Here is a 23,503-nt window from a genome sequence, read left to right as displayed (position 1 = left end):
AGGTGGGGCTACGGGGGCCTGCCCCCCCCCCCAATTTCATCTGGGCACCTGGTTTTGCTGGCAGGGGGTCCCCTACGAGCTGAAGCCTTGTCCAGCGCTGATCTCCGGCGCCACCACATTCCCTGCGCAGCTCTCTCTTCCTCTTCATGTCCTGCATGCTCCTTTCAGTGAAATTGAAGTTTCACTTAAAGGAGCATGCAGGATGTGAGGAGGAAGAGGGAGCAGTGCAGGAAATGCGGTGGCGCCAGAGACCGGCGCTGGAGAAAACTTCAGCTGGCGGGGGTTGGGGACCCCCACCATCCAAGGTACTTGCTGCTGTGGGATGTGGTGGGGTGAGCGGCGAGGCAGTGTAGAGGGGTGGCGGCGGGGCAGCAGACTAAAATGTGCCCCCCACCTCGGGCTCTGGCCCCCTCCCTCCGCAAGGTCTGGCTACGCCCCTGTTTCTAAGGTGAATTTTTAGGCAACTGTCTAAATATTTGTTTGATCTATTTTATCCTCCTGTGTCTCAGATCTTTACAGTTGTCTTTGGGTAATAATTGTGCTAAACATTCCTTCCTCATATGTTTGTCTATGTCATGATTTTGTGATGTTTATTGTATGGTATTTTAATTGTGGTTGTATACCACTGTGATCTTTCTTTTGAAGAGTGGTATATTAAGGTGCTCAATTTTAAAGCATATGGATGTCTCAAAAGGCTGAGATGGACATCCATGTGCTTTAAATGTCCAAATCCCAGTTTTGCAAAGGCAGAATAGGAACTGTCCAGCGCTGCAGTATGCCTAAATTGCAAGGGGGTGTGACTAGGGAGGGCTTGAATTCTGGACATCCAGCAGTAACTACCAAAGGGAAAGAAATGTCCGTGTCTGAAAAGGGTGTCCTTATTTAGATCTGTTGCAGGAATGTCCAGGTCACATAAAGTTGCTCTGATTGAGCAGCTGACCACTGGAGGGATTAAGGAACCTCCCTGAAAGTGAAACTGGAAGGGAATACTAGGCTCTATGACAGCTTCAGGTATTATGGAGGAGTAACCTAATGATTAGTGCAATGGGTTGAGAAGAACCTGGGGAACTGGGTTCAATTCCCTCTGTAGCTCCTTGTAACTGTGGATGCCACAGGTACAAACTTAGATTGTGAGCTCACTAGGGGCAGAAAAAGTACCTGCATATAGTATATGTAAACCACTTTGGTTGTACCACAGAAAGGCAGTATATCAAACCATGACCCTTTTAACAGAGCAAGGAACAGGTTTGAGGAGTAGCCTAGTGGTTAGTACAGTGGACTGTAAACCAAAGGACCCAAGTTCAAATCCTATGTCAACTTTTTTTTTTTATTGTGAGCCATCCAGAAACAGATAAATACCTACTGTACCTAAATATTGTCAGGGAACCTGGGATGGTGAGCCCTTGGGCTACAGCCAAGCTGCAGCAGACAAGTCCTGTGGGGAGGCGGAGAGCAGAGGCGAACCAGGCACTGAATAAAAACAGGATACCAGACATGGCAAATAGACAGAGCACAGTCAAGACAAGCAAGAAGCATCACCAGAAAAAGGAGCTAGACCACTCATGCGGGCCTCACGGCCGAACTGGAACCAAATTATACCAGAGGGAAGGGAAAAGAAACAGAACGGAATCTCTTGAGCAAGTACTACACAAGCAGTGCACGCACACTGCACTAAACAGAGCAACAAACAAGGGGTCAAAAGACCCTACCCACAGGCACAAAGAAACTGAAGGGGAAAAGACAGCACCACTAGACTCACATGGTAGAAACCACAAGTAAAAGATGAGAAAACCACACAAGAAGGCAGCACTCCAGATCCTGGTCATGGTCTCATTCCTGCTGTTTTTCAGATAAGCAACAGGAGTTGCCAGGACAATCTTGGGGCATCCTGTCCTCATATAGCGCTTCCTCTTGTAACACTCACTGACAACACCACAGGAACCTCTCTGCCAGCACCATTCTTCATCTACTGTAAACACCTGCTCCTCAGGGCTCCACTGGTCCTCCCATATCAAGGTCAAGTGAAACAGTTGGAAGAAGGGTAGATTAGATTTATTTATTTATAAACCACTTATGACTAAGCAACATACAAATATTACATACATAAAATAAAAACAGAAATCTTATAACTTATACATAAAATATATTTAAAAAACCATTTGCAAACTTAATAATACAGCCATACTAATAACATATAATGCATCTGCTCGTCTGTTTTAGTATTGATGTTTCAGCTATAATACAATGATAATTTATGTCTTCAAAGCAGATTCCTACACTTTTTCATCTTAAAATTATTGTGGGGCTTATTTTCAAAAGAGAAAAACGTATAAAAAGTGCCATAAACTGGCAGATGATTTTCTCTCCGAAATTTCCAAATCGGTATTTTTTTAAACCCATTTTCCAGATGTTTTTCTATACTGTTCATCTGCAGTGCGTCTAAATCTGAAGGGGGCATGATGGGGGGGGGGGGGGGTGTTAAAAGGCGAGATTTGGCCATTCCTAAGACGCTTTTCAGTCATAATGGAACAAAACAAAAATGTGCAGGACTAAAACTAGAACGTTTTGGTCTAGACCTGTTTTAATATTGACTAAGCCACAAAAAAGTGCCCTAAGTGACCAGATGACCACTGGGGGAATAAAAGACTGACCCCTCTTACTTCCCTAGTGGTCACTAACCCCCTCCCACCCCCAAAGATCTGAAAGAAACAGTACATACCAGCCTCTATGATAGCCTCAGATGTTATAGCCAGTCCTATTAGAGGAGCAAACAGGTCCCTGGAGTAGCCTAGTGAATGGTCAGTGCAGTGCACTGTGGAGAAGGGGGACCCAGGCCAATAATGCACTCTGTTACACTTGTGGAAAGTGTGAGCCTTCCAAAACTCACCAAAAACCTACTGTACCCACATATAAGTGATACATGCATCCATAAGGGCTATTGTAGTGGTGTACAGTTGGGTTCAGTAGGTTTTTGATGGGTTTGGAGGGCTCACTGTACAATATAAGGAGGTAAGGGTGAAATGTGTAGCTGGGAGCTTTTAGGTGGAGTCCACTGCAGTGCCCCCTAGTGTTCCCCATTGCTCTTCTAGGATGTTTGTGTGGCCATTCTACCAAGATGCTGGCTCGTCCTACATTCTAGTGGCTTGATTTTCTACGTTTTTAACTTGGATGTTTTTGTTTTTTTTCCGCAAGTGGACCAAAAAGATAATTCACAGAGCACAAAAACATCTAGCAAGTGGCCATTAAAAAAAAGAAAAGAAAAGATGTTTTGCTGTTTTGAAAATCACTATATTCACCAATTAGATTCTGGACATTTTGAGCAAAACATCCAAAGTCGGATTTAATAGTTTGCATCATTTGATATACCACTCTTCCCAATGACCAGAGTGGTTTACAATAAAAAAAAACAATAAAAAAGAAAAGGAACACCAATATCAAAAGTAAAGACAGAATCACCCTATACACACAAGAAACACAATTACCCCTTCCTTCAATCCCACAAATATATTAGGTTGCAGATCAAGTCAGGTCTTCTGAGAGGCGCCTTGGCTAACCCCTTGAGCAAAAAGCTTGGACAAAAAAATAAGATTTAAAATTTGTTTTAAATTGGGTCAAGGAAGTCTGTACACAAAGAGACAGGTAATTGATTACACAAATGGGGTGCATGCCATAAATAAGCAGTACTTTGAGTAACAGAAAGGCGTGCCTGCTGTGTGCCAGGAAAAGTTAATAATGCAGAGTCAGCTGAACATAAAGCCCATGGAGGGCAATAAGGCTGAATCAAAGGAACCAAATAGCAGACGCACCTCCATGAAACACTTTGTGAGTTAAAATTAAACTTTTATAAAGGTGTCAAAACTCCACAGGGAGCCAATGCTATTAGATATACAAAGGTGTAACATTATCTCTCTTCCCTGTACCTCCCAACATTCTAATGCTGACATTTTGCAGAGTATGCAACCTTTTTAAAAGGTAGCAGGCCATACCCAAATAAACTATGTTGCCATAGTCTAATTTAGAAATAATTAACAAATGCATAAATGCAGTTGTGTACCTAGTATCACACCCAAATAATGAAAGGAATCATATAAAGCCACCTTCCCTTCGAAGAAACTAGGGACCACCAGTGGATCACACAGGTGACCTGTTAACCAGACTCTGGATTTATCTATGTTCAATAACAAACCATTCTCCTTCAACCAGCCCGAGATAGTGGTCATAAAATCATTCACAGGATCATGATTGAGTGTGTGAAGATCACAGTAACATAGCAACAAAATATCATTCTCATAGACATAAACATCAAGCTGAAAGGTCTCTATCAATCAAACTAAAGGAGCACCAAATACATTGAACAGAACGGGGATATTCCTTGTCATCAAGCAGATGCAGCCATTACAGATGGGTTGTGTCCATCAACCAGCAGAGGGAGATAAGCACACTTTTTTCAGTGCCTCATACCAGCTTGCTCCACTGCCTGTCTTCAGTATTCTCTATCTCCCCTAGCAGAGTGGCTGCAGCTTCTTCGAGCTCCATCTAAAATCTGCCTGGAGGTTGCTCCTGTGCTTTTGCCAGTTGTTAGCAGGGGTGTTGGAGGCTATAGCAGCTTCACTTTAAAGGCACATAGGTTCGCCCTTTCCCTGCCTTACCCATTCCTCCGTGGATGTGGACACATTGCTTAGCTTTCCCTGTCCTTCCCCACCAACAGTGGATGCAGGCACATAGGTTCGCCCTTTCCCTGCCTTTCCCACTCACCTGAGCCTCCGGAGTTCTATTTACCTCTGCTTTCCTCACAGCGTTTAAAAAAAAAAAAAAAGCGCTTAGACGCTGGAACAGAGGTTTTTCCTTGCCGTTTTCTGTGGAACCGGAGCTGTGATACTTGGTCCAGTGAGGTGTTTTCTGACTCCTCTGGGGTGGGCCCGCGATTGGGGCGATTTTGAATTTTACCGCCGTTTTTGGCGATGGCTGCGGAGACAGTAAAGCGCTTGTGGCAAGTGCAGATCAGCAGCGGGGCTCTGTAAATTGTGCTGTACAGACGTTAGAGCCGGCCCGAGCATGGCGAGGGACGATTCTTCGCGCTCTGAGCTGGCAGCGGGCGCAATTTTGAATTTACCACATGGCGCGACCTCTGCTGAGACGGAGAGTCCTGAGCCCGGGGGGAGTCCTTGGAGTGAGGCTGATATGGGAGCTACTAGCCCGGCAGAGATCCGGGTGCCCAGGGTGAGTTTTTCTCCCCTGATTTTGTCTTATTAATGCATAAAGCATACATGCTTAAAAGAGCTCTCCCACAAAGCCCGGCATGGGCCTCTTCTAATGCCCCTCCGGTGGATTCTAGTCTGGGTATGCCCTCTGAGGCGTTATTCCCTGATAATTGGCAGAATATGAAGCGCAGAAGGGCTCATTCCCTTTCAGAGAGTGCTGCACCTCCATTTTCCCCCCCGTGGTCGGGTGCGAGGATTCGGAGGACTCTGGCAGGCCTTCATGGTCTGAGGAGCCAGTGTCTGGTGCAGAAGTGACTCAGGATCTGGACGATCCCTCCGCGGTGAGGATTTTCCACCGTGATGAGCTGCCAGCGCTTATTTCTGATGCCCTGCAGGCTCTCTCTATTGAGGACCCTGCCAGTGGCACAGCCTCCTCTGTGAATCCTAGGATGGCTAGTACCAAAAAGCCTGCTCGAGCCTTTCCTTTGCATGACTCCATCCAAGAGCTTATTTCGGCTCATTGGGCTGACCCCGAGGGACCTTTGAAAGTTTCCAGGGCTATGGGGCAATTGTACCCTCTGAGTGAGGAGCATATGGCTCGCTTTGCTATGCCTAAAGTGGATGCCCTAGTCACAGCTGTGACAAAGAGAACTACCCTCCCTGTTGAAGGAGGTGTTGCCCTGAAGGATATTCAAGACCGTAGACTGGAATCAGCACTTAAACGGTCATTTGAAATTGCAGGTCTCACTATTCGGGCGTCTGCATGCAGTTGTTATGCTGCTAGAGCCTGCCTGGCGTGGTTGCAACAGGCAGTGGAACAGCCCGGTGATGGAGCGGAGCCCTTTTCAGATGTGGCTCCGCGGATGGAGTCGGCCTTGTCCTTTCTTGCTGATGCCCTTTATGATATTGTCAGAGCTTCGGCTAAACACATGGCAGTAGCAGTGGCGGCTCGCCGTCTTCTTTGGCTACGGCATTGGGCGGCGGACATGGCCTCTAAGCAAAGGTTGGTGAAGTTGCCCTTTCAAGGCCTTCTCCTATTTGGTGAGGAGTTGGAGAAAATTGTGAAGGGCCTGGGTGAGGCTAAACCCCAGCACTTGCCCGAAGATAGGCCTCGGCCTTCCTCTAAGGGTGCGGCGGTCCACTCCTCTTACAGACCTCGCTTCCGTGAAGCTCGAAGGTACCGCCCGGGGCGTTCTGCTGGGTTCACTGCTGGGTTCACTTCTTGTGTCCGTTTTCAGCAGAGGAACTCCTTTCGCTCGGACAAACGTTCCACAGCCACTGGCTGAAGGCCTGGAGTTCAGGGACGACCCTCTCAATGATGGTGCGCCGGCCCTCTCCTCGAGTCCTGTCATCGGAGGACGTCTTTCCCTCTTTGCCGAGGAGTGGGCCAACATTTCCTCAGATCAGTGGGTCTTGGACATGATCAGAGACGGTTACAGAATAGAATTCGACGCCCCTGTAAGAGACGTGTTTGTGGAGTCCCGATGCGGTTCTGCCGCCAAACGGGCGGTAGTAGAGGAGACTTTACAAGGTCTGATTCAGATAGGGGCCGTGTCCCCGGTACCTCCCGCCGAACACGGCTGCTACTCCATCTACTTTGTGGTGCTGCGAAAAGGAGGGTCTTTTCGCCCTATTCTGGACTTAAAAGAATTAAACAAGTCCCTGAGAGTGCGGCATTTTCACATGGAAACCCTGCGCTCCGTCATTGCGGCGGTACAGCCAGGAGAGTTTCTCACGTCTCTGGACCTGAAAGAAGCTTACTTGCACATTCCAATTTGGCCCCCACACCAGAAGTTTCTGAGGTTTGCGGTGATGGGAAAGCATTTCCAGTTCCCGGCCTTGCCTTTTGGCCTCGCCACAGCTCCCCGCCCTTTTCGAAGGTTATGGTGGTAGTAGCTGCCTTTCTAAGGCGAGAGGGTATTCGGGTTCACCCGTACCTGGACGACTGGCTCATTCGAACAAACTCTGCTGCAGAGAATCAGCATGCAACAGCCAGAGTGGTCTCAGTACTTCAATCTCTGGGCTGGGTCGTCAATTTGGCCAAAAGTCACCTGACCCCCTCACAGATATGCTCTACTCCAAAGATGGTCTCCAGTATCTCAGGATTACCAATGCAGACTCTCTTGGCTCCCTGCGGCCCGACTCAACATGGAGTGGTGGCTCTCAGACAGCATGCTGCGGCGAGGAATGCCGCTGGCGCTCCCCGATTGGTGCCTAGTGGTGACAGATGCCAGTCTGAAAGGCTGGGGCGCACATTGCAAGGGGAAGCATGCCCAGAGTCTATGGACACCCGAAGAGTCGGAGTGGTCCATCAACCGCCTAGAGTTGAAAGCGGTGTTTCAGGTGCTTCTGGCCTTTCAAGTGACCCTGGAAGGATTGGCTGTCAGAGTGATATCGGACAACACGACAGCAGTGGCCTACATAAATCGACAAGGCGGCACTCAGTGCAGAGCTCTAGCTGCGCTGGCCGAACAAATTTGCCACTGGGCCGAGCTGCATCTACAGTTTCTGTCGGCAGCTCACATTGCAGGTCAGAGCAACGTGCAAGCCGATTATCTAAGCAGGCATCAGATCGATCCAGCGGAGTGGGAACTTGCAGACGAAGTGTTCCTGCAGATATGTGCCAAGTGGGGCAAGCCCGTGATGGATCTAATGGCGACAAGCACCAATGCCAAAGTCCCGTGCTTCTTCAGCAGACGGAGAGATCCTCGCGCGGCGGGGTTGGATGCGTTGGCTCAGCCCTGGCCTCCGGGCCTACTGTATGTGTTCCCTCCATGGCCCTTGATAGGGCGAGTGCTCCTGCGGATTCGGCTGCATCCAGGGGAAGTGGTTCTCGTCGCCCCGGATTGGCCCAGGAGGCCTTGGTATGCGAACCTCCGACAGATGCTCGTAGAGGATCCTCTTCAGTTACCTCTGGTTCCCAACCTGTTGTCACAGGGTCCGGTGACCATGGAGGACGCCGGCCGATTTGGTCTTATGGCCTGGTGATTGAGAGGGCGCAATTGAGAGGCAGAGGCTATTCCAATAAAGTAATTACCTGTAAGCCTGCAAATGCCACTTCCGTGGCTTATGCCAGGATTTGGCGCCAGTTTGAAGTCTGGTGTGCTTCCAGAGAGATCACACCCCTGCAGGCTCCTGTCTCGCCGATTCTGGACTTTTTGCAGGATGGTGTACAAAAAGGCTTGGCCTATAATTCCCTGCGGGTGCAAGTGGCAGCGTTGGCCTCCCTGCGTGGCAAGGTTGAAGGCGTGTCTTTAGCTGCTCATCCGTTTGTAGCACGGTTTCTTAGAGGGGTGCTTCGGCTCCGTCCTCCCGTGTGTGCACCTTGTCCAGCTTGGAACCTGGGGCTAGTGCTGAAGGCCTTTCAGGGTGCTCCCTTTGAACCGCTTCGGCGTGCTTCAGAGAAAGATTTGACACTGAAGGCCGTCTTGTTAGTGGCCATTACTTCGGCGAGACGGGTGTCAGAGCTCCAGGCGCTGTCCTGTAGAGACCCTTTTCGGCAGTTTTCAGAGTCCGGGGTCACGGTTCAGACCGTGCCTTCCTTCTTGCCTAAGGTGGTTTCAGTGTTTCACCTAAACCAACCTATTTTCTTGCCCTCCTTTGTCGAGGAGGAGTTTCCAGAATCTTTTGGGCAATTGCACCTGTTGGACGTGCGCAGGACTCTGCTGCAGTATCTGCGAGTTACTAACTCTTTCAGGACCTCTGATCATCTGTTTGTTTTGCTATCAGGTCCTCGCAGAGGGTCTCCAGCATCTAAAGCCACTATTGCCCACTGGCTTAAAGAATCTATCTTTTCAGCTTATTTGCTTGCCGGCCGGCCGGCCTCCACCTGATGCCTTTAAGGCGCATTCCACTAGAGGAATTTCCTCTTCTTGGGCTGAAACTGGAGCACTCTCTCTTCAAGAGATTTGTAGTGCAGCAACATGGGCTTCTAAGCTCTCTTTTGCCCGACATTACAGGCTGGATGTGGCTGCCAGGAGGGACGCACATTTTGGAGCGCAAGTGCTGGCGCGTGGTGTGGCTTGTTCCCACCCTATCTAGGGATTGCTTTGATACATCCCATCTGTAATGGCTGCATCTGCTTGATGACAAGGAAGGGAAAATTAGGTTCTTACCGTGATAATTTTCTTTCCTTTAGTCATAGCAGATGCAGCCATGATCCCTCCCTGTCTGATGCTATCTGCTGTAAATCTATTTCATGTTCTGTTCGTTTTTCCTGGAGATTCCGCCCTTGGGAGAAAGTCGGAAAACAGTCTTCAGGATTCTTGTTCAATTAAAGGAGGATGACTTAATTCCCTCCAGTTTCATGTTTTGGAGGATGAGTTTATTCCCTCCAGTTATGTCTCAGTGGAGGATGAGTTTATGCCCTCCGGGAGGATGTTTCATTCCCTCCATTCTGAGTTAATGCCCTTTGTTGTAGGGCTATCGTTCGCTGTGAGGAAAGCTCATGTTATTCCCATTGTGGTTTGCCATACTGCTTTGGAAGCTTCAAATACTGAAGAGAGGCAGTGGAGCAAGCTGGTATGAGGCACTGAAAAAAGTGTGCTCTCTATCTCCCTCTGCTGGTTGATGGACACAACCCATCTGTAATGGCTGCATCTGCTATGACTAAAGGAAAGAAAATTATCACGGTAAGAACCTAATTTTCACATGTGGACCATTGGGGCATGCCACACATCACCAGACACTGAAGACTTATCGTCTCCTTCCTGAGCAAAATGGGTACGATTAGACAAGAAGGATTGAAACCAAGTCAACATATGTCCACTAAGCCCCCAACTGGGCAATTTTCTCAGCAATCGCGGATGGCCCAACAAATCGATTGCAGATGTCAAATGTAAGAAGATAGACAAAGCTATCTTACCTCTATCTATCTTACCCCTAACAATAGAGCGTAAAAGGGTCTCAGTTCCATGACCTAGGCGAAATCCAGACTGAAAGGAGCTAAAAGCTTTTACCAAATCCAGATAATCTACCAGTTGAGCTAGAAGTGAGAGTGAACTGTGGATAAGCCACACACACTCCACAAGTTATGGTGAAAACAGATAATATTTTATTAAAGGTGTCCAGGAAGGGCTCCTGTTTATCACAGGAGGGGAGTAAATATCCAAAGCTAATTGTGTAAGTACAACAGCGTCTTTGGGTGGCCTGCTCATGCAGGGCCACAACATACATGAATGCATTTTAGAACATAAGAACTTGAGTAGCCATACTGGGTCAGACCAATGGTCCTTCTAGCTCAGTAGCCTCTTTCTAACAGTGGCCAAGCCAGGTCACAAGTACCTCGCAAAAGCCCAAATTGTGGCAACATTCCATGCTACAAATCCCAGGGCAAGCAGTTGCTTCCCCATGTCTGTCTCAGTAGCAGACTATGGACTTTTCCTCCATGAACTTGTCCAAACCTTTTTTAAACCCAGGTACGCTAACTGTTGTTACCCCATCCTTTGGAAAAGAGTTCCAGGACTTAACTATTCATTGAGTGTAAAAGGATTTCCTCCTATTTGGTTTAGCAAGTGGAGTGGAGGAGTGGCCTAGTGGTTAGAGCACTGGTCTTGCAATCCAGAGGTGGCCAGTTCAAATCCCACTGCTGCTCCTTGTGATCTTGGGAAGTCAATTAACCCTTCATTGCCTCAGGTACAAACTTAGATTGTGAGCCCTCCTGGGACAGAGAAATATCCAGTGAACCTGGATGTAACTCACCTTGAGCCACTACTGAAAAAGGTGTGAGCAAAATCTAAATAAATAAAAGTATTTCCGTGTAACTTCCTTGAGTGTCCCCTAGTCTTTGTACTTTTGGAATGAGTAAAAAATCGATTTACTTCCACTCGTTCTACACCACTCGGGATTTTGGAGACCTTAATCATGCATCTCTTTTCCAAGTTGAAGAGCCCTAACCTCTTTAGCCTCTCCTCATACGAGAGGAGTTCCATCCCCTTTATCATTTTGGTCACTCTTCTTTGAACTTTTTCTAATTCCACAACATCTTTTTTGAGATACAGCAACCAAAACTGAACTCAAGGTGCATGGAGCAATACAGAGGCATTATTGTATTTCCGGTCTTATTCACCATCCCTTTCCTAATTATTCCTAGCATCCTTTTTTGGCTGCCACCGCACACTGAGCAGAAGATTTCAGCATATTATCTACAATGCTTCTCACTGGTCTTCCGCTCAGCCATCTCTCTCCTCTCCAGTCTGTCCAAAATGCTGCGGAATGACTTATTTTCCGCCAAAATCGTTTTACCCACACTAGCCCACTCCTCAAGTTACTTCACTGGCTCCCTGTCCGCTTCCGCGTACAGTTCAAACTTCTCTTACTGACCTTTAAATGCATCCATTCTGCAGCCCCCCATTACCTCTCCTCTCTCATCTCTCCCTACATTCCTCCCCGTAATCTCCGCTCGCTGGACAAATCTCTCATTGTCCCCCTTCTCCTCCACTGCTAATTCCAGGCTTTGTTCCTTTTCCCTCACAGCACCTTATGCCTGGAATGGACTTCTGAGCCTGTACGCCTAGCTCCATCTCTACCTGTTTTCAAATCTATGCTGAAAACCCACCTTTTCACCACTGCTTTTGGCTCCTAACCACTACTCAATTCGCCTATCCTTGTTCCTTCTCACCCAGTACTTTCCTCGCCCTTAATTGTCTTGTCTGTCTGTATTTTTAGATTGTAAGCTCTGTCGAACAGGGACTGTCTCTCTGTGTCAAGTGTTCAGCGCTGCGTGCGTCTGGTAGCGCTATACAAATGTTAATAATAATAATACAAAGACACCTAGATCTTTTTCTTGAGTGCTGACCCTCAAGGTGCATCCTAGCATCAGGTAACTATGATTTCCTCAGCAGCAGTTCGTACAAGTCTCTGGCTTGGTCCCTGGATCCAGAGTTACCAGCACAGTCTAGCAGGCACACAAGTCAAGACACAAACTCTTCAAGATTACAAGCTGAGCTTGGCCTACCTGAATGCAGTGGTTGCAGTTTCTCAGCTTCAGAGTGGCAGCATCTGTAGTTGCCATTACTACTTTCCTCTGGGCCCTTCTAACCTAGCTCTGGTCAGGTCTTTTATACTTCCTGGGTCATGCCCTCCTTGCTCTACCCCTTCCATATCAGTTCCCCCTTGGGCGGAGCTAGGAGTTTTAAGGTGGTCCTGACACTGTGAGGAAGTGGTAGCGTCCTATAGGTTCCCTCACAAAGAGCAACAGGGACAGCAGTGTTTGACCACTTGGGACAAGAACTTGTGCTTTCATGGGTGAATTGTCTGTCATCTAGCGCCAAGCTGGAGCTCATAATGGGTGGGCTACAGGGACGATAGCCTGGGGAATGATGATTCATCATGTGGCCTAGTGGAGAAAGCAGTGACCCACCCTATATCTTTCTGCTCTCTAGCTGGCAAAACGAGGTGGGAAGAATTCAGCATGGACTATTAGTATACAGCTCGGTGCTTCATAGGATGCACTTGCACTTGTGAATCAACAAAGCTGCGGACTTTTGTTCCCACATGTATCAGTGAGTTTACTTATTGGTAATTTTAGCTGGTGTGTGGAGCCTTCCTGTGCTATTAGGACTCAATACAGAAGTTCTTTGTATACTACTGTTCTGCCCCCATATTCGTGGAGGCAGATTGTATTGTGATGTATATTTCATATGAGTATTATTTGTACTCTGTTGCATTGTCTGTGTATAGATAGCACAGTGTACTGGGACTCCACCCTATAGTTTGCGATATCCTGTGATTGACTTCTTGTGAGCTTTCCCTATTGGCTGTTAGCTCGGAGCTAGGGACAGCCTTCCCTTTCTGCTCCTGCGGGCTGTGTGAGAGAGCCTTGTCTTGGTAGTATGTTTTTGTAATCAGCAGCTGTTCTAGGGGCTGATCCCTCCTTGTCCTGTCTGTCTGTCGTAATTAGATTGTAAGCTCTATTGAGCAGGGACTGTCTCTCCATGTTCAAGTGTGAAGCGCTGCGTACATCCGGTAGTGCTATAGAAATGATAAGTAGTATTAGTAGTAGTAATCAACTGTATTCCATCAAGATTTTTCACCATGTCCCCAAGTAATTCCCCATTTATTTTCCCTGAGTTTCTCCCCCTTATTCCCCGTGTTACAGTTTTTCCTGTCAGCTGGGCTGTGGTTCTGGCCATCTCTTTACCTCTGCAGAAGGCCACAATTCTTTTACAAGCAACTGAACTGTAAGTTGGATTTTCTTTGTTTATTCTGAGTACTACAATAAAGAAGATTTGCTTAAGAATTAAGAGTCTATTGGTAAAGCTTCTACTTGGGGATGGTTTAAGCAGGCTGTTAAATCTACTCTATACATTGCCTAGAACAGTATAGTGAAAAATCGTGGACACTACAGTAAAAATCTCAGGGTGAGTAAAATTTTGGAATAAACAGTGGATTCTACTGACAAAGGTTTTAGGGGACATTCTGAAAACATCTTGTGTGCATAACAAGGCAGTTCAAGTGCATGTGTGAATGCAGAGTAATTATAAGCATTCCTCAGCGTAAAAGAAAGAGCAGCGTTACAAGTGCATTGCTTAAAAGCTTCTAATGTGTGACCTGAAGTGAAAAATATTCTGGAGAAGAACTGTGCAGTGTGAAAGCCCTAAAATCACACAGAACAAGCCATACCAGTCAGTCTGCAACCATCTCTGTGTCTGAGCCAAGGCTGAGGTTGCTAAATCAAATGTTCTTTATAGTAAAGAAGAAGCAGCCATAGAAATGAGAAACTTATATTAGAAGAAGAAGAGGGAAAGAAATGTGCTACTGCTGTTACAGCCAAGGTTGATGCAGCAGCACCTGCTGCTAAAGCCAAGGCTGATGCAGCAACTGCCACTTTCACTGCTAAGACTATGCTGTCCCAGCGGAAGCTTCTGCCACCATCATTGGTGCTGCCATTGAATGCAAGAAGGCAGAGTTAGACATTGCTTTGAAGCTGCTCCATCAAGAAAAAGAAGCAGCCACCATGCAGGCTGAAGCCACTGCCTTGGAAAATAGTATAAGGCAGGATGTCGGGGAAAACCAGCTCAGACACATCATTGCAGAAGATTCTGCCCAGTGAACAGCAGCATATGTGAAGGCTCATAACTTGGCTCACAAAAGTGCACAGTCACAGTCTGAATCAGAAATGTCATCAGATTCTGAGCAAGCAAGTTCCTCTAAACTAGAGTTTCGCTCACCTGAAAGAAGCAAGCCTAAGGTAAAGCATGCCATGGAGGCAAACCGCTACCACAGTGATGCACACGCTCATATGCATACGGATGCACTATCACTGGCTCTCGCTGTAGGAATGCTCACCAAAGGAAACACTTCCTTTCAACCACAGACTCTGGCGCCACCTAGGAACTGGGCTCAGATAAAAGTTGAGCAGTTATTCCCAACAAAACACCCTGTGATTAAGCAAGCACCACCAGACCAGCCACAGTCCATGCCTGATTTCAGACAAACCATGACATCCAGCCACAGGTGTCTGCTGCTGGTGTGCTAGAATCTTCAGGTAGAGGAGATCTAGCAATATACATGGCTCACAAAAACATGGTGAATATGGGGCTTTACTGTTTCAGTGACTGCCCAGAAAAGTATCTAGGGTGGAAATCTATCTTTAAGGATGCCACAGCAATTATGAAGCTCACTCACAAGCAAGCGATTAACCTGATGAGAAAGTGACTGGGAACTGAGTCAGCCAATTGTGTAAAAAGACTACTGGATGCATATTTGCATGACCCATCAAGAGGTTTGAAAGAAATGTGGGAGAGACTTGACCAGTGCTATGGCAGCCCAGAAGCTATGCAACAGACACTGATGAATAAGGAGTTACCCAAAGGTGACAAGCTACTGGAACTGGAAGCACTCAAGGCTGATCTGAATCTTCCTGGCCTGTATTACATGGATACAGCCTGGGCCATAAATGAGATTATATCAAAGCTGCCGCATGACAGAAGAGAAAAATGGTCATCAGTAGGCGCCAGATATAAAGAGGACCACCAAGAGAGGTTTCCTCCATTCACAGTTTTTGTGAAGTTCATTCAAGATTTGGCAAAGAGGAGAAACGACCCCAGCTTCATGTTTGATACCTGAAGCAGTCAAGACAAGTCAAGAAGCACAACAACACCAAGAAGCCTATAGCTGTACATATGTGTCACGATCTTAGGTTCAAAACATACAGTCACTAGAACGTGAGCCCTTAGGCTACTGTCAAGGAGCGGCAGCAGCAGGCAGAAACCCCCAGCCAGGACTGGGTAAACAAGCAAGACTGGAGCTGGAATCTTGGAATGGACTTGGCCAGAATGACAGGACAGGAACTGCGGCTGTAGGCAGACAATGCTGGAACCACAGGACTGGGATAACAGGAGGCAAACAGGACTGGAGCAGCTCCGGGTTTCACCCACTCTGACCGCTGTTCCCCAGAGGTTGAGCCCCTAGGTGTGGGCGGCCTGCAGGACTTACAGGATGGAGCTGGACTGGATCAGGATTCAAAGACAGACTAGGCAGATAGGGCGTACATAAAGGCTTGGCAGAAGCAGGGTTCAGGATATGCATACAAACTTGGCAAAAGCAGGGGTTTAGGATATATATACAAGCTTGGCAAGAGCAGGTGTTAGGATATACACACAAGCTTGGCAGGAACAGGGGTTCGGGATATACACACAAGCTTGGCAGAAGCAGGGGTTCGGGATATACACACAAGCTTGGCAGAAGCAGGGGTTCGGGATATACACACAAGCTGGGCAGAAGCAGGGTTCCAAACAGAGGGAAGAAAGCTGAAAGCAGACAGGGTAGAACAGGAGCAGACCACCTACACAGCAGAGAGCTAATTAGGGACAATGCTGGCTACTGCAGACACTCTGACAGACCGGGCTCCACACACAGGCAACAGAACAGAACCAAGACTGAAGGCTGACAAGCCGCCACAAACAGGGACACGTAGGCACAGACACAAGAACCAAGGCTGAGGGCTGCAAGGCAGCCACAAACAGGAACACAGACAGTGAACAAGGCAACCAGAAGGACTGGAAGCCCACAGACAAGAGCAAGACAAAGCAGAAGGGCAAGAGCCCACAGAACAAGGGTAGGTAAACCGTGCAACAGCACACCGACTAACCTGACGACCCTTGGCAATGCAAAGGCCCTGAATGCAGGTACACCACTTCTTTATAAAGACTCTCACTGATGATGTCACCTACTGCAGGACAGGAGCAGGGAACACATTGACACCAAAGAGAGGCTTGGAACACACAGGAAGTGAGCACACAGGAAAAACAGACAGGAGCCATCTTGGAATCTGGACAGACAGGAGCCATCTTGGAAGCTGAACATCGGGAAATAAGGTGAGTAAGAGAGGAGCCACGACCACAGTCGTGGAGCCATCTTGGAAGCTGAACATTGGGAAATAAGGTGAGTAAAAGAGGAGTCACGACCACAGTCGTGACAATATGACTGATATGTCACCCACAGCAATCCCTCTAACTGATTGTCCTCCTACTACAGAGAAAGTAGAGGATCCTGATAGACAGTGTCCTATACACAAGAAACCTCACTCCCTCAGGAAATGTAGAGGGTTTACGGAGAAATCTTTAAGAGAACGTAAAGATGTGTTGAAAAAGTATAGAACATGCTACAAATGTTGCTCTTCATCCAAGCACATGGCTAAAGACTTTAAAGCAGCCATCAAGTGTTCAGAGTGCAATAGTACCTTACACCCTGACAAGAGTAGCTTACTTCTACAGGAACCCCAGCCTCAGTCAAGCCACAGTGGGGAGTAGGGGGTAGAGCAAGAACCATCACCAAACATTACTTCAAACTATACACAAGTGTGTGGAGAAAGACCCCAGTGGATGGTATGCATCAAGATATGTGTAGCCAAGGTATATCCAAAAGAGCAACCAGAAAAGGCAGTAAAGATTTATGTCATCATAGATGAGCAGAGTAATTAGTCCCTGACAAGGACAGAGTTCTTTGATCTGTTTGACATCCAATGAGTTGTACTTGTCAATTCCTTGGATGTCATTAAGACATGTCAACTCCTTGGATCTAATCAACACATGTACAGGGATAACAAAGAGGACAAGGAGAAGAGCAAGTGGGTATATGATAGAAGCAATGGATGGTAGCTACAAGACCTATCTACCGACTCTTATTGAATGTAATCAGATACGTGATAACTGAGAAGAAATTCCCACACCAGAGGTTCGCAATACCATCATCATCTCCAACCTATAGTGGAGTATCTTCAGCCTTTGGACCCACATGCCATAATCTTACTCTTGTTGGGAACAGATGCACCAACATTGATCAGAGTTTGAGGGTCACATGCAGGTCCTCTTGATGCTCCATATGCGTACTGACTTGCCCTGGGATGTGTGATAGTAGGTGACGTCTGTCTTAACAGACTGAGGAGACCAAGTGTAGATGTCTACAAAATATGCATCTTGGAAAATGGATGTACCACCTTATTCAAGCCTCGTTCTACCTTGTTCAAGCCTTGTCCTAACCATCTGCATGTGAGGGAGGTTTACAGCTGGGAAGAACCAGACCCTGCCTCATCAATCTCTCAGGACACCTCTCTGCCATGAATGTTGTAAAGTGCTGTTTTCTCTCAAGTTTCCTTCTCAGAGTCTGCTGCAATGAAGTGAAACGAGAGAGCGCTTCCTCTCAGTTGTTAGGTAGTTGTGCTCCAGGTGTCCAGAATGGTAGTGGAGCTACTCAGCTGATGGACTCATCCTCATAGAATTCCTTGTCCATATTTCTCAAAACCTCATTATCTTCTACTAAAAGAATTGATTTGTTATCATTCTTGGTGACTTGGAACATAAGTATTGCCATACTGGGACAGACCAAAGGTCCATCAAGCCCAGCATCCTGTTTCCAGCAGTGGCCAATCCAGGTCACAAGTACCTGGTAAGATATCAAAAAAGTACAATACATTTTATGCTGCTTATCCTAGAAATAAGCAGTGGATTTTCCCCGTCCATTTTAATAATGGTCTTTAGGAAGCCATCCAAACCTTTTTTAAACCCTGCTAAGCTAACTGCATCTGCTACAATTTCCAGAGTTTAATTACACCCTGAGTGAAAAAAGATTTTCTCCAATTCATTTTAAATTTACTACTTTGTAGCTTCATTTTGTGCCCCCTAGTTCTAGTATTTTTGGAAAGAGTAAACATGCGATTCACATCTACCCATTCCACTCAACTCACTATTTTATAGACCTCTATCATATCTCCCGTCAGCCTTCTTTTTTCCAAGCTGAAGATCCCTAGCCACTTTAGCCTTTCCTCCTAGGGAAGACGTCCCATGCCCTTTATCATTCTCGTCGTCCTTCTCTGTACTTTTTCTAATTCCACTATATCTTTTTTGAGATGTGGTGACCAGAATTCAACATAATATTCGAGGTGCGGTCGCACCATGGAGTGATAAAAAGGCATTATAATGTCTTCATTTTTGTTTTCCATTCCTTTCTTAATATCTAACATACTATTTGCTTTCTTAGCCACCGCCGCACACTGAGCAGCGGGTTTCAACATATCATCAATGACTCCTCCTAGATCCCTTTCCTGGTTGGTGACTTCTAACGTGGAACCTTGTATTATGTAACTATATTTCAGGTTCCTCTTTCCACCAAACCAGCAACCCGTAGGTCAGGGCAAAGAAAATCCCCATGTGTATAACTACAGTCAAAACCAAAACATAGGGGTGGACCAAGGAGTCTCGCCAGCTGAAGGCTGGGTCATATACATGTATTTGGTGCAATGAAGTTACTTCTATCAACATTCGGCTGTCGAGACTCCTTGGTCCACCCCTACTTTTTGGTTTTGACTGGGTTCTTCTTTCCCACATGCATCACTTTGCACTTGCTCACGTTAAACGTCACCTGCCATTTAGATGCCCAGTCTCCCAGTCTTGTAAGGTCCTCTTTTAATTTTTCACAATCCTCTTGTGATTTAACAACTTTGAATAACATTCAGGCTTATTTTTGAAAGAGGACGCCCATCTTTCGACACAAATGAAACTAATAGCCAGCAGCCATAAAAATTGTGGATTTTGTTTTTCACACAACGAAGCGGTGGAATCTGTTGTCAGAGGAGGTGGTCAAAGGGACTAACATAACGGAGTTCAAAAGAAGTTTGGACATGTTCCTGGAGGAAATGTCCCCAAAAATTATTAGCCAAGAGAATGGAGTCATTGCTTATCTTTGGAAATGAGCTATGAGAAACAGATCTACTTTTTGGGTTCTGCCTAGCACTGTTCCCTCTAAACTGAGCAGGTGTCCTCCACCTATAATCCTGCCAGTAGGTGGTGCTGCTTCACTATCACATTTTCAATAGTGAGGAACAGGCAAGCTTTGCAAGACTCCAGGGAACCTGTTTGTCTCTAGCCATTAAACACACAATATTGAAACACCACCCTCCATTGGCAGCAATGTAGTTGGAGGACTTCCACTCAGAAGGAGAAGTGCTGCTGGATACTTGAGGCCAGGACTGGCCACTGTTAGAGACAGGATGCTTAGTTCAATTGCCCTTGGTCTAGCTCGGAATGGCTTTTTTATGTGCTTATGATTCTAGCTGACAATAGAAGGTCTTCTCCTTTATAATTACCACTAGTGGCCTCAATAGTTATTCCTTGAAATCCCTCTTGATGAATACTGATGAACCCCTTTTGACTCTAGTTTATATATTTTGGTTTGATTTGCATTCATTATTTATAATCTCTCTATATAAAACGCACCTTCAACGTTCTGAAGCCTCCACAAGTCCCAACGTTCTAAATGCATGGTGGTGAAACCCGGAATTCGCCCATGAGTGCTGGCCCCGCCCCCCGGAGTCAAACGTTGAGGGCGGACCAATGACACTCAACCAATCGCATCGCGAACCCGTTACTAAGCGACATAAGACACATCGCGGAACAATGAAAACCAGCAGCACATAGTTGCTACGCGACGTCAACAGCAACGCTAAAAGGACCATATAGATCTCTGCTCTCCACACAAACAACGGACACGGAGGGCATAGGAGGGAAGGAAAAAAAACAGCACATACACACACACACACACTCACTCTTAACTGGCTCAACTCTCAACTGACCTGCCACTATCACAGGGACTGCTCTCTCTCTCTCACACACACATACACACGGGACACAGAGGGGATGGAAGACAAGGAACGAATCGTTGGGTATGGAGGGGGTGGCAGGGGAGATAAGGCAAGAACTGCCTCAAATGTTTGTGCTGTGCTATGTACAATTATAATGCGGTCTTCATTTTGACCCTACCCTTTCATACTCTCTTTCACACAGACGCACACAGACGCACACACACACACACACACACACTTACACTGTCTCTATCTCATACACACACGCACCCACACACATATGCACACTCTCACACAGACACACAAACACGCCTCAAATGGTTCAGCTGTCCTATGTAAAATTTCACTGCTGTCTCTTCATTGTCAACCTACCTGTGCACACTCTCTTTCACACAGAGAGACACACACACACTTTCTCTGTGTCACACACACACAGACACACATACATATACACACTCTCACTCTCTCTATAGCCTTGCTAGCGCCCGTTTCATTTCTTTACGAAACGGGCCTTTTTTACTAGTATTTCATAATATGCTTCTGTGGATGTTTCTTAACATTAGCAGTTTAGAAATTATTAAACAAAATAAATACATAAAAATTTGATCAGTAGCTTGTAACTGAGTCCTGTAGCTCCTTTTCAAGTCTGGAGCTTGAATCCTTCTTCTCCCAACTGTGGCTGAAAATAAACACATAACATGATGAAAAGTCTCTGGTTGGATTTCTCTTGTTCTCTGCTGGGTGGGCAGGGTGCTATGCATATTTTAGGTACATTTCAGGAGCATGCTAGGACAAGCCCGCCATTGCCTTTCATGAGGTTAAGAGGAATGTGGGGTGGGAGAAGTTTTCACATTTTAATTCTGTTGCGTGTGGAGTCTGTCTGAGACTCTATTACCTCTTCCCCTCTGTACTTACCATCAGAAAATAATAAAAAGACAATATTCAGTAAAATTAATTTCATTCCATTATTTATTTAACACTAGTAAAAAAGCCCTGTTTGTGATGCAAATGAAACAGGGGCTAGTAAGGTTTTCTTCTATGTGCATGTGGGAGTGTGTGTGTCCCTGCCCTCTGCCCTCTCTTCCTTCCCCTGTGCTGTCTGTCCTCTCTGTCCCCTCCCCCCTCGGAGTCGAGTCCTTCAGTGTTAAGTTTCCTGCTGTGCTGTGTTTATGTTACAGAGATAGTGAGGGCTTCTGCCCTCTCTCCCCTCCCCCCTCTGAGTCCTTCACTGTTACAGAGAGAGCGATTTGATTTCGTGCTTTGCTGTGTTTTCCTTCACTGTTTGTGTTACAGAGAGAGCGAGGGCGGGGCAGACACTCATGGGGAAACCGGATATCTCTCCCCCTTCACACTTCCGGCTGGAGGCTTCATTTAGAACGTTGGTGGTGCCTTTTATATATAGAGATGTCTGCCAATCATGCAGATTACACCTTCTTACATTTATGACAACAGTTTTTAGAAACTACATTAACAACAAACAAAAAGATCAGTTAATCTCATTTCCCTTGCAGACTGCAATTTTAATCTGGCCCAAAAGCCTGCCAGAGCAGATACCAATAGGTCTTTAAATCCTCCTTGTACACTAAATATGTTTCTTCTCACAAAGATATTGACATTGTATTCATAATCAAGGACCTGCTATCGAAAAGGCCCTATTTCCTATCGCAGGTAAATGGTTGACCTTTAAAGATGGTGCAGATATCTGTGATGAGTTGTCTGATTTTAGTAACTTCAGCGGTACATACAGCCCTGTGATTTCTGTGAAATTATAAATGTTATCCTGTGTCTCTGATATTGTGGTTCAGGCTCTGCGAGGGCAGGGTCAGAGGCTGTGTTTCAATGTGTAAAGGGATGAGTCTTGACCAAGTAAGTCCAGGTGTTTGTGAAATGGTGAAGTAAAGTGTTGGTCAGTATAAATCTGGAACACTGATAGTGAAAGCTAATTTCATTAGTTAGCAAATCTGCCCCTTGTTTCTTGGCCAGTCAGGCTCCCACTAAATCCTAAATCACCTGTGACTACTATTTATTATTATTTTATTATTTATTGCATTTGTATCCCACATTTTCCCACCTTTTTGCGGGCTCAGTGTGGCTTACAATATGATATGAATGATGGAAGTACAATTTGTTACATCTTGGTTATGGATTACATTGTGAAGAGTTATGCGAGACAATCAAAGTATTGTTGCAGAATATAACAATGGATCAAAGCTTTGAAACATTGGAAGGAGACAGCGGGAAGCTAGAAGGGCATTATGTGTGGTATACATATATCTGTGGATAAAGGTATGAGTGAGGTTAGATTACGGGGGTGAGAGTTCAGAAATGGATGTATTGATGCATTAGTGAACAGTGAGTGTGGACTTTATGTGTTTTGGTTCTTTACGTAAATTTTATCAAAAAGATGGGTTTTTAATAGTTTGCGGAAGGAGGCTTGCTCGTAGATCATTCTCAGGTTGCGCGGCAGTGTGTTCCAGAACTGCGTGCTCATGTGACAAAAGGTTGATGCGTGTAGCGTCTTGTATTTTACGCCCTTGCAATTAGGGAAGTGGAGGTTGAGGAAGGTTCGGGATGATCTTCTAGCGTTTCTGGGTGGTAAGTCTATTAACTCAGACATGTAGGCTGGAGCTTCGCCGTGAATGATTTTGTGGATTAATGTGCATACTTTAAAAGTAATGCGTTCCTTGAGTGGAAGCCAGTGTAGCTTCTCTCGTAAGGGTTTTGCACTTTCATATTTTGGTTTTCCGAAGATGAGTCTAGCTGCTGTGTTCTGGGCTGTTTGAAGTTTCCTCAGTATTTGCTCTTTGCAACCTGCTTACAGTGAGTTGCAGTAATCCAGATGACTGAGTATGAGGGATTGCACTAGGCTACGAAAGACGGATCTTGGGAAGAATGGTCTTATTCTTTTCAGTTTCCACATGCAGTAGAACATCTTTTTAGTTGTATTGTTTGCATGAGTTTCGAGTGTTAAGTGGCGGTCGATAGTGACTCCAAGGATTTTTAGCGTTTCTGAGATTGTAAGGTTTAGTTTTGGTGTGTTTATAGTGGTAAATTCATTCGTGTTGTATTGGGAGGTGAGTATCAGGCATTGAATTTTTTCTGCATTTAATTTCAGACGAAATGCATCTGCCCATGTGTTCATGATGTGTAGACTTTGATTGATTTCATTGTGGATTTCTTTGATGTCTTGTTTGAAAGGGATGTATATTGTTACATCATCGGC

At 46.0% G+C, this 23,503-nt stretch overlaps 1 protein-coding gene across 1 annotated transcript in view; it reads left to right on the top strand.

Moving 5' to 3' along the window:
* Positions 1-23,503, top strand: part of LOC115480186 (actin-related protein 2-like) — a 106,013-nt gene that overhangs the window by 4,617 nt on the left and 77,893 nt on the right. The gene's annotated exons all lie outside the window — the stretch shown is intronic.

The sequence above is a fragment of the Microcaecilia unicolor genome, chromosome 11 (genome assembly GCF_901765095.1).
Source record: "Microcaecilia unicolor chromosome 11, aMicUni1.1, whole genome shotgun sequence".
Lineage (NCBI taxonomy): Eukaryota > Metazoa > Chordata > Amphibia > Gymnophiona > Siphonopidae > Microcaecilia > Microcaecilia unicolor.
The sequence above is the reverse complement of the archived record's forward strand: the minus strand, read 5'-3'. Positions and strand labels throughout refer to the sequence as shown.